At 36.1% G+C, this 12,789-nt stretch overlaps 1 non-coding gene across 1 annotated transcript; it reads left to right on the top strand.

Moving 5' to 3' along the window:
• The first annotated feature begins 11,158 nt into the window (after nucleotides 1-11,158).
• Nucleotides 11,159-11,232, top strand: TRNAM-CAU. The gene has a single exon. It is a non-coding gene; the product is annotated as a tRNA-Met (tRNA).
• Nucleotides 11,233-12,789: the final 1,557 nt, after the last annotated feature.

Below are 12,789 nucleotides of genomic sequence, written 5' to 3'. Positions count from 1 at the left end.
ATAACAATAAAAAGTAAATTTCTTAGGGTAGATAGCATCTACCCCAAGCGAATCATTGTGCAGTATGTGCATGTATTGAAACAACCCACTGTAGCCCACAAATATGTACAAGTAAATGTTAAAAAAATATACCTAGGAAAAAACAAAAACAAAAAAATGAAAAATAATAAATTTCTGACATCATAATCTCTATGAAGAATCAGGAAATTAAGTGATCCCTGAACCTCCCTAGAGGCAAACTCTAACCATGGATTCTAATCATTTAAATTATGTTTATTTATTCATTCAATAAGTTCATTGATTCAGTTGACTCATTCATTAAGTAACAGTCTAGGTACTATGCAAGTCTCTAGGAATTACAAAGATGAATGAAACTGGTTTCCTTCTCTGAGGAATTTACATTCTAGGAGGAGAGACAGATATGGAAACATATAATTACTGTATAATATGATAATTGCTCTAATGAATTTACGTACAAGATGCTGGGGAAGTGGAATGGAGAGAACATCTAACTTTGGCTGGAACAAAGGTTCAGAAGATACCTCATAGGAAATATATTTAGGTCATTTTGAAATAAAAGAAAAGTATGAACTATTCAGATAAAGAAGGAAATATATTGCAAGTGAAAGTGAGAGCATGAAAGTGAACAGGATGTTGAAATGGGATATTTTCTATTCCAGAGTTTTGAATGATGCTTTCAAGCTGAGAGTAATAGGTATCGAAAACCTGCACATTCTAAGGTAAGTGTCAGATCATCTATTAGGGCTCACAAAGTGCCACCAATTTCCTCCACTATCAGTCTATGTGGTGGGATTATCACTGGTATTCCTTTCTCTAGACACTGAAAAGACACACATCTTAGGTGGGACAGTATGAGTAGTTCTTGTCAATGAACTATGATCGGAAGAAACATTTGTCACTTCCTGATTATCTTCTAGGCAAGAGATAAGACAGCCAAAACTAAAGCAAGAGCAATTGAAATAGAGGGAAAGGGAAAGTTCAAGAGATATTTGGGAGGCAGAATATGTAAGACTAGATTATCAGTTAAACATAGTGTGTAGAAGAAGATTTGAGCATCATACTTAGAATGCTATCTGAGGTGTTTACTAGAATGAAGACTATCTATAGAGAAGCAATGTGGGTAGAAATCTTCTAGGCAAGAGATAAGACAGCCAAAACTAAAGCAAGAGCAATTGAAATAGAGGGAAAGAGAAAGTTCAAGAGATATTTGGGAGGCAGAATATGTAAGACTAGATTATCAATTAAACATAGTGTGTAGAAGAAGATTTGAGCATCATACTTAGAATGCTATCTTAGGTGTTTACTAGAATGAAGACTATCTATAGAGAAGCAATGTGGGTAGAAGGGGAGTTCAGTCTGATCTGTGGTGTTTGAGTTGCCTCTGAGACATCCAGGTGTAGCCAGCTATACAGATCTGGAGTCTAAGAAAGAATTCAAGAGAGTGTTCAGAGTGGAAAATATGATTTCATCTACCTTTACCTAACTATGGAGACATGCATGTCATATGACACAGTCCTAATGAGCTGTAATTGGAAATTTGCTAATTGGGGGGTTTTAAGAAAGTGCTTGCAATCTTTATTGCAAAAGACATGGACTTGGCTGTCATTTCCCTGTCCTTCTGCTCTTTCACTACTTCCTCTTTCCTTCTCCTATCTGTAATGAGATCATAAAGCCTGGGAATTCAAGAGAGTGTTCAGAGTGGAAAATATGATTTCATCTACCTTTACCTAACTATGGAGCCATGCATGTCATATGACACAGTCCTAATGAGCTGTAATTGGAAATTTGCTAATTGGGGGGTTTTAAGAAAGTGCTTGCAATCTTTACTGCAAAAGACATGGACTTGGCTGTCATTTCCCTGTCCGTCTGCTCTTTCACTACTTCCTCTTTCCTTCTCCTATCTGTAATGAGATCATAAAGCCTGCAGGTATAGCAGCTGTTTTGTATCCATTTTGGCAACAGTGGAAAGACAATGGCCTGCAAGCTAGGTAGAGAAGAACAGAAAGATGGAAGAAGCCAATGTTTGTGTTGGTATCACTAAAATACTTCTCTATATTTCCTCTTACATGAGATAAATAAAATCCATAAGTACTTTATTATTAATGAGATTTTATATTGTTAAGAGCTGAATAAATTCAAAACTGATATAGGAGTCATTAGCTTTCAGTGGGTATTTGAATAAGATCAAGATTATAAATGCCTAAGACACTGAACTAAGTATTTGGAAGGTGATAACTTATGTGTGATATTCTGCACATGCTGAGTTGCCATGCAAGCCAAAAAATTCAGAGTTGTGTCACCAAAGAGCAAGTGAACCATTGAAGCAAATAAGCCTGAGAGGTCAAGTAAGATCAACTTAGTATTTTATTCACTTATTAAATCCATTCTATAGTAATGTGTCAGGCACTCATAGCACAGTGAGAGGACTCCCTTGGGGCAGTTACAATTGGTAGAGATTCTTCTGCATGGATTTTCTTGGTCATTGTGGTTGCCTTCTCGATGATATTATCAAAATCCACTCCTACACTTTTTATTTCATAGTCTCTTCTTGACTTCTTGACTTCCCTAGTCTTGGACTGAATCCCCACTGACATGTGTTTCAAAGTCTCACAAACAACATGAACTCTCTTTATTTGCAAAAGAAAAAAGGGCTGTTATGGGTTGAACTGTGTCCTTCCAAAACTCATCTATTGAAATCTTAACCCCACCCTCCCATCCCTCAGAATATGACCTCATTTGAAATAGAATTATTGCAAATGTAATTAGTTAAGTTTAGATGAGTCATACTTGAGTAGGGTAAACCCCTAATCCATTATTACCAGTGTCCTTATAAAAGGGAGAAATTTGGACACAGACATACACACACACAGACTCACAGACACAGGCACACACACACACACACACACACAAACACACATACATATGGAAAATGCCATGTGAAGATACAGGCAGAGATCAGGATGATGTTTATACATGCCAAGGAATGCCAAAGATTGCCAGAAAACCACCAGAAGATAGGAGAGAGATATGGAACAAATTCTTCCTCACAGTCCTCAGAAGGAACCCACATGTTGACACGTTGGCCAGACATCTAACCTCTAGAACTGTGAGACAATAATTTCTTTGTTTAAGCCAATTAGTTTGTGGTACTTGGTATGGCAATCCTAACAAACGAATACAGAGGCTTTAGTTTCTTTCCCTTGCTATTGCAATATTCTTTCTATTGTGTTTTTTGTTGGTTTTTGTTTTGCTTTTGCTTTTCCTTTTCTCCCCAAAGAGTCACTTCCAGGATCTCTTGAGACCTCCCTTTTTAATCCATTCTTCAAGGGATATTCTCTGATATTTTTTTGACGTGGACCGTGTTGCATTTATATTTCAAAACCAAAAAGTTATTAAAGATCTTCCTCCCAATCATTGGGTTGGAAAGGTTGATTGGATTAATTCTTGAAAGTGTGATTCAACATTCATTTATCTCTTTACTCATTCTACTGGCTTGCCAGAGTGTGTGAAAATAAACTGCCATGGAGATTTTATGGTTTTGATAAAACATTTATATTTGAAACTAAAATAAAACATGTAATTTCAATGCCATCCGTTTCCTATTTAAAGTGAATAACAGGGTTTTGTTATACTCAACTTAAACTGAACATAGGGTATGTTCTAGAAGAGGCCTAGTAGATGGGTGTGGGAGAGGAAGTTTGTGCTACATTTTGGAATTTATGATGAACACTGTTTTAGACCATAGAGAGCTAGATACAATTTGGAAAAAATGACAAAAGAAATTAAAAGGTGGAATATCACCGTACTTCATTCCAAGAAAGGATATTCTGTCTTCCTTAGAGAGCAGTATGATTGAAAGAGGGGTTCAGCCAATGGCCATCTGCATTAGAGTAATACCGAAAATGACCTGGACTTCCACGCCCTGTACAGGGCCCTGCCAGGCCACAGAATCATCTTGGCCTGTTTTCATATACATGCTTCAACCATGCATAGAGTTATATGAAAAGAGAGTGAGTGACGATCCATTATTGCTAAACTCAACTCAATTCAGGCCACATTTGTCAATACTTCTATGTGATGTGCACTGTGTTAATTGTGCAAAGATGAATAAGGCTTGAACCATGTCTTATTCAGTTCACAGTCTGATGGGAGAGATCAAAGTCTTCAGTAATATGTAAGACTTGCAAAATATGAAGAACAAAAATCAAATTATATTCATATTTATATCCCCAGTGGCTAGCATGGTGTCTCACATATAATAGATATTTTGTAAAAGTTAAATAACATATATATATTTGTAAGTTGGCTATAGGAGCCCAGAAAAAAGGGAACAATTAATTCTATGAGGAGACATTAAGGAAAAGTTCAGAAAGGAAGCTAAAATTTGATTGAGACTTAAAAGCTATTCAGAAGTTCATAAGTAGGAAGAAGACACTCCTGGCTGGGAGACCAAAATTAGTAAATGCAAGAAGCATGGCTTGATTAAAAAAAAATAGTATTTTGAATAAATACATAATTCATGCTGATTGTTTTACATGTAACCCCTAATTTTACAGCAATACTTATGGCAATACTGTGGGGGAAGTATTATTATACCCAGTCCACAAACGAAAACATGATGGTCACATGGCCAGTGTCTGAACAATTAACCTGTCACTATACAATCTCCCTTGAAAACAAGAGTGCGGGTCTGCTGGTTTTTAATCAGGGAAATGGCATGTTCTGGCTTGTTTTCAGCTAGGTGGAAGAAAATATTGGAAGGTGACAACTTTCTGCCAAGATTACTTAAACCAAATTCAATAATCAGCTTAGAAAACACACATCCCTGATGCTCTAATTCAATTAAAATGATTTGAAGGAAGGTACTTGATTTATGAATTCTGAACGTATAAGCTTTTGGTATCATTGAATATAGAAATAGCCCATAGTAAATGTATATATTTGTAAGTATTTTATATTAACATAGACCCCATGGACATAGTCATAGAAGTAGGATTTTTAATATACTCTACCTTATTTTATGCCTTTGATCCACAGGGCCTAATTCCAAAGATAGGCAAACAAATACATAAGGATTCAAGTGCCATTTTTTAAAAAATAGAGGGTCTAATGAGAACTTTTAAAGTCTGCATCCTCAAACAGAGCATTTGATCTTCTAAAAGAGACCTAAACTCCTCAATGCCATTTGAAACAATTACTGTACTCTGCTTTTGTCCAAAGGTCTGAAGGCAATTCCAGAGGATATTTGGCTTCTGGATATCAAAAGTTGCAAAATAAACATATTTTGGAAGGCTTTCAAAATTTTAGCAATAAAATAATTATTGTCACTCTCTTCTCTGCCTTCCACCTTCAGCTCAACATGAAGTCATATTATTCCAGCTCACCAGCTTCCTACAAGGCATTACTCACATCCTCAACAATCATAAGAACATAAGAGAAATTAGAAATAATTAGAGGTGAAGAAAATGAGAAGTCTGTTCAAATATACTTGTAGTAACACAATAGCTCAAGCAGTGACTAGACCTTTCCAACAGGCATACTTTGTTTGAGTTACTTCTCAAACTTTATCTTCTTTCAGAAATTACTTTCATGTTCTATTCTGTCTATGGGAAGAGCAAAGAGCACTAGATGGAGATTTTTTACATATTCTCCATTCCCCCTAAAAGATAGTTGATCTTAAAGCTGTATCATTATTTTTCATATTGTTGCTGCTACTATCGTTATTGGTAATAAAACACACCATTAATCTGGCACCCCTTAAAATCACACCTGGTAGGGATCTGCAGACGAGGATGGGAAAGAGAGTGGCTCAAGAGTTCTAAGACTAATTGTTAAGCACTAGTGATCTTTAATCAGGAGGTTACTGGGGGAATGGAGAGATTTAGAATAAACCCTGAGTTATCAGTTATTTTTTTCCTTAGGAGAAAAAGGCAACCTAGGCCATGAAAAGAATGGCAGTAATGTTTTATCATTTCGTGCAAGTTTGATAGTATTTTGTCCACATAAGGAATACTGCGGCCATTTATGTTTCATTTACACAAAGGAGAAGACAGCATTTCCTGGGACATGATTGGTAGAAAAATAGTTCCTTGGGACAATAACAGGTTATTATGAGGAAAACTGATAAGGTAAGTTTTCATAAAGGCTTAAGCAAAGTTACATGGGTCTTTTTGGGACAGGACTTCGCAGAGTTTTTAGTATACTAATATGCATTATGACACTAGAAAAAGAGGATTTGGTATGCAGCATTTCCAAAATTTATCTCACTTTTTTGTGGAGGAAGTTTCCAGATCAGCTTTTCTCAAAGCACGTTAGTGCTCATAGCACAAGACATTGCACTTTGCTATAGGTAATGACTTCGTGCTGTCTCCTGAATCAAAGGTGCTATACCTTTGGTATTACTTAGAAAAATTACTTTGGCTATTAGCAGACATCTTTTTTTCATGTTCTTTTCAGAATTTTTAGGGACAAACATCTCATTCAAATTCAGAGGGTGGAAGACATGGCAGCTGTTTTGGCTCTTTGTTTAGCTGACAGCACCAGAAGCTTTATTGTATCTAAAAACATAGTTTATAAATATATAAAAGGTTGCTATGGTCTTTTGCTAGCAATAGCCCCTAAGGGAAGGACAAGAAATAATTACAACAGGAGGTTTGGGAAAAATCATTTTAAAAGGCAGATCGGTTTACTGAAGGACAGAGTATACTCTGCCAGTAAGGGACGTTTGTAGCTCAATTTAACTTACTTTTACTGAAATCTCACAGTGACCTTACACTATATTTTTAGATGGGAGTTTTGTGTTGAGTGGTATGCGTAAACAGAAAATATAGGACAAATGGAACGGCTAAAAATCTGAGCAGGAAGGCTAACGTTCTCTTAGGGATCCTACCAGTAAATTGGAACTCCAGTTCCAAAGACAGAAAGTATTGTGGCAAAATAAATGGGCAGACTTGTTTTCTGGTGATCTTTTCTCTTAGAACTTTGTTAGAAATACATCTTATTCTTTCAGCTTTCAAGGAAATGGTATGTATGCTATAAAAAACAAAATAAATTCAGAAATGGATCCATTACCAAGTAGTAACTGAATTTTCCAGTGCAATATTCCAGAATAAACATCTCATTGTCCGTTGCATTCACAAAGCATCTTTAGAAGCTTTTAAACATTTTATTCCAAGGCCCTTGATGACATAGCTGTGTATAGTGTTGAAATCAGTTTAGCAGGGTGAGGGCCTATGGAATAATCATATCTCAGAATCCAGAATTCTTGGGCACAGATGTTTCCATAACATAGTCTTCTTCATTCTTCTAGGGTGGTTTATCACTTTTAATGTATCTTGGGAAGTAAGTGAAATATTTAAACCACCTCTACAATATACTAATCCTCTTCTTTCATTATACATAAATTTGACAAAAAAAAGACACTCTATTTTTTTTTCTGCTTTTTTGCATATGAGGCTGATTTCAGAGGCCTTTGTAAACTCTTTACTGTCAATAGATGGATCTGTTCAACATCTCATACTCAACAATATGTGCTCATTGGCTCCCAACCTGGTAGTTTCCCAATACTGGTAGCATTATTGCTCCATCTTTAACAAGACTTACTAGGAACCTGTTTTTACATCTGCCCAGTTTTTGCTTACACCTATTCTTTAAAGGTCTAGATAAGTTATATAACCACAAACCCAACTTTAACTCAAAAAGATAGTCATCAAACATGTGAAAAACAATCCAGGCCTTTGGATGATCCTGTAGTTTTCTATCCTTTCCAAGCATAAAAGCAAGAGAATTACAAGAATATATCATAGGCTCACTGGGTGAGACAGCAGTACAACACGACAACCACAAAATCAGGCTTAGAGTTTGAGAATGTTAGAGCTAGAGGAGAAGTTCAGTATTAGGTAGTACGACCATCATTTTACAGCAAGAAAACTGAGGCTTCCTGAGATTAAATGACTCCTTAGCAAAAGTTACACAGGTAGTTGCAGAGGTCTCCTGTTTCTCAATCTAGCGAATTGTCTATATGTCACTCGACTTGTTATAACGCACTTGCTCTAAAACTACTCTTTTTATGGTCCACCCCACTATCAAATTCCCGGAAGTACTCGTTCAAGGAAACAAAATTGTTCAATTATTTCATTAACATTATAGGGTCTACAGGTATAGATCTGTGTTCTGCTTATATTATCCTGATTAAACTTATAGAGATCAGCCTGTGAAAAATTATACCCATACACAGGCTCTTTTTAGAAATCATCATGAGAAGACTTCTTCTTATTCTATCTTTATATTCTGGCCACTAGAATCCCAAGGAAAGTGTCATTTGATTTACTCAAGTTCAAATACTATTGACTAAAAACAAGTGTGGTTATGCTTTCAAGACTTTATGTGAATTTAGAAAAGGACTGCATAACATGCTACCTTAAAAAAGAAGTTCACAGGGCTGCCAACCATACTATAGAGGCTGAGTGGTAGTGTGTTTCTCCTACCAAAAAAAAAAAGAAAAAATAATAATAATTTTAAAAAAGGACTAAAGCAATATTGTAGAATATTCTACTGTTAACTTAAATATGCCTGAATTAAACAAATATTAACTACAAATAACATATATAGACATCATTGGAATATGAATTTATCAATCATTATCAATCCCACTTCTCTAGAGAAGATAAGATACTTAACTAGGAATGGGAAAATATCTCTCCAGTTTTGGGTTTGAGTCCTGTCATATCTCATGTTGATACTCTATTATCTACTGATTCACTTTTGTCACCACATATTTTAGTCCAAGACTCATACAGAGTCACAATGTTACACATCAGATCTTCCATCATTCTTTCATTCAATAAAGATTTAACGTGTGCCTGTATGTGCTCACAGTGGACTAGGTAGTGAGGATAACATGGTGAACAAGTTAGATATGGTTCTTGTTCTCAAAGCATTCACATTCCAGTGACGGTATTCTCTATTCTTAAATTTCAACATGTTTGACATATAGATTGTAGAGAATTTCTAGGTTTTATGTCTGTAGTTGCTCAACGTTTGGCTTTGATCAACTCCGTTTTTTGTGGTTTCAGCTATTTCTGTTCTTGTTTCATATTGCACAGGCACATTTAATACTGAAACATTGGAGGTTTACTCTCTTTGTAAGAATGTATTCATATAATCCCTATTATCAAATGCTTTCTTTACTAGATTACTAAACTGAATAGGGTTTTACAAATCTTCCCAACTTTTAGCAAGAAGAAAGCAACCTAAGTTGGATGTCCCTTGAGCCATTTTCTTCCTCACTCCATGTAAATCCTTTGAATTATGGTTATCTTGTTTCCTAATGCTATGTGTCTTCTTGATGGCAGCAGAATGTAAAAGTTGAGTACCTGCTTCCTTATTAGATCTGTTATTCAAAAACATTACAAGTGTCATTGCTATCTACACATAGTGAACATCCAGCCCAATCTATCACTCACCAAAAAAAAGACAAAGATCTCATTCAATAAGATATGTCTTTGAAAAGCTGTGGTCCCAGAATAATATCAAACCAAACTGAAGTTTTGTCCCTAGACATAGAAGAGAATCACAATTTTCCCTTATCTAAACCTGATACAAATGTTATATTTGGTTCCTGGGGGTGTCTCATCAATGCTATCTATGAAGCATGTTTTACATTAAACAGGCAATTGGAAAAGCAATAAGCAGGCCCTAGAATGCAACCAGTATATTTATTTTAAAGTGAATGAATTTCTAAATTCCCAGAGGTACCATTTTTGCATAATAGGAAAGCTGGGGATGAAGCTTATCTATCCTGAGGTTTTCACAACTGATGAAAGCCAGCAAGTCATCTCCATTAGTCATGCAAGCAAGGGCTAAGCTTGCATATGCATACTCAATTTAAAATTTTATATAAATTTATGTGCAAATTAAGTGTGGCCCTCAGACGCCTGGCAAGTTGCTATTGTAGCCCTTGAAAGTATAGAACTCAGGCAACTCCAAATTTGTAGCTTTTTCCCCTCAGGACTGTTTCATTGACTTCTGGTTTTTTGTGGTCTCCTGGGGACTCGGTGCCTGATTCTAAAATACACATTTGTGATTTTACCTCTCTGCTTGGGAGACCCAATGAATGAAATGACAGAAAAAGAAAATTACATTATTTAAGTGTGAAGGAAATATGTTGAGTTCATATTTTCAATTTTAAGACTTTCTGTTAAACTCATTAAAAGCTTTCAGTTGCTATTAAGTAAACAGAATGCTAAAGGGGTGGATAAGTTCTCTCTTTAAAGCTACCTCCTATTAAAACTTATTTCAAAATAGTTGATCTTGTAGACATAAAATTGGGCCTCATTTATTCAAAGATCACTTTCTCAACAAGTTCTGCTAGCTGGTTTACAAGTACCTGGAAGAATGCCTACAAAAATAGTCAAAAATGATTTTGCAGTCTCTGGGCCATTGGACATGCATTATACTCATAAAAGAGATTCTCTGACAATGAATCAAAGCCACTGAACTCATTTTTTGTCCTTAATTCTAAAATATTTAATTAGTTTGTTTCCCAGTCCTTACCAGCTTGTATGCAACAATTCAGGAGATGCTGTTTTGCAGCCAGGTCCCCAAGAAGCAGGGTCATTTGACAAACTGATAACACAATGGGAAAAGGAGAATAAACTAACAAATAAAAAAATAAGCAAACAGAAAAACAAAACCTGGCTTAACAGTGTCAATCAAAGGACACATTGCAATGTGGTCAAAGCTCTATTCATTTCAGCAAGTCTATGAGATTGTCATGGCATTACCGCACAATAAAGAAATGGATTAATTTATTCAGCACGCATGTTAAAAGGATCTAATACATGCCTGGGGTTGGAAAAGCAAAGACAAGTAAAAGGAAGTTAATGTCATTGAAAATTTTACAGGCCAGCTGAGAATGCAAAAACATAAGCAGATATAATAGGGATAGGAAGTGCAATGGGAATACAAAGAAGGGAAAAACAGATTTGTCTTGAAGTCTTAATGGATAAGTAATATTTGAAGTTGGTCTTAAAAGCCAGTCAAGGGCTTTTCAAATTAATAGTGGAGGAATGGATATAACAGGAAGAAGGGAGTGTATATGCAAAGGGGGTGAGCAATGAAAGAACACGTTGTGGCTGGCTGGTTAGCTCAGCTGGTTAGAGCATGGTGCCCATAACACCAAGGCTCAGGGTTCGATCCCTGTACTGGCCAGACACCAAAAAAAAAAAAAAAAAAAAAAGAAGAGAGAGAGAAAGAGCATGTTGCATATATTAGGCAAAATTCCAGTATGCCCCCCAAGATTCCCACACCTGCTGAACATGCCCTGTATGTTCCCTTCCCCTTGAGCATGAGCAGGATGTGCCTGTGAATGTGACGGAATATTACTCACATGATTATGCTGCATTATATATCAAAAGGAAGTTTGCTGTTGTAATAAAGGTCCCTAATTTGTTAACTTGAAGTTAATCAAAATGGAGATTATGTTGGTGGGTCTGACCTAATAAGGCGAGCTCTTAAAAAAGGTCAAGAGATTCAAAAAAAGAGATTCTCCTCTCTTTGCCACACTGTGGGTAGGCTCATGGCAGCACCAGAGAGCTGCCTCTATGAGTTCAGAGTGGTGCCCAGTCAACAGCTAGCAATTAAACAGGTCATACAGCTACAAGGAAATAAATTCTACAAACAACCTGAAAGAGTCTTTCCCCCAGTTACGTTTCCATCTGAGGATACAACTGGCTGACACTTTGATTTCACCTTAGTGGAGAATCTAGCTAAAATGTGCCAGATTCCTGATTCGCAGAAACTGTGAGATAATAAATTTCTGTTATATTAAGCTACTAGATTTCTGGTAATTTGTTAAACACCAATAGAAAAATGAATACAGCAATATGGGGAGCAGGAAGTAGTTTAAAATTTCTGAGACATGGGATAGATGGACAAGACAGCAGGAGAAATGCAGATGGGGAAAAACTAAAGGTCTGAAACATCATAGAAAACAGTCTGGATTGATCCTCCTGGTCACAGGGGGTCATTAAAGATAGTTAATGTAAAGGGGGCCAATATCAAGTTTCTGTTTTAGAAAGTTAATGCTTGCCAAAGTGACAAAGACAGATTGGATAGATGATAGAAGAAGGGAATCGAGATAGGACTACTGGAATAATCCTAATAAGTGGTTCTGAAGGTTGGTTGAAGGGTAATGACTGCAGTGAGAAAGCAAATGGGGAAGATGAGAAAGATATTTAGACGGTGAGATCAGCACGGTGACCAACATGAGAAAAATATAAAGAAAAAGGTTAATGGAGGGTGATTGCAAGCTTCCTTGCCTCAAAGATATGAGAATAAGGGAAGACAAACAGTTAGAGGGAGAAGTTATTTTGGATTTTGAAAATGGCATGTTTTAACTGCCTGTAGGACTTTCAAGTCATTAGTAAGGAACTACTCATAGGCAGTGAAAAATACAGTTCTGGACATTGGAGCAAGGTGAAGGCTGGAGAGTCATGTGGGGAATTATCAATGGAGTTGAAGGCATAGAAATAAATAAGGCAATTCAAGAAGAATATGTAAGTATGATGACAGATTAAACTCTGGGGAACATCAACATTTAAGTGTAAGAATAAGAGGAGCAGGGGAGGAAAATAAGGAATTGTTATTATAAGAGGAAAATATGGAGAAAATCATATCATGGAAGCTAGGGGAGGAGAAATTTTCAAAGAAATGAAGATTAAGTATTGCCAATGTCAAATGGCGAGTAGAACAAGCATTTTTTAAAAA

The sequence above is a fragment of the Galeopterus variegatus genome, unplaced genomic scaffold (genome assembly GCF_000696425.1).
Source record: "Galeopterus variegatus unplaced genomic scaffold, G_variegatus-3.0.2 Scaffold4036, whole genome shotgun sequence".
In the NCBI taxonomy this organism is placed as follows: Eukaryota; Metazoa; Chordata; class Mammalia; order Dermoptera; family Cynocephalidae; genus Galeopterus; species Galeopterus variegatus.
Note: the sequence above shows the minus strand (reverse complement) of the source record. Positions and strands in the feature narration are given on the sequence as shown.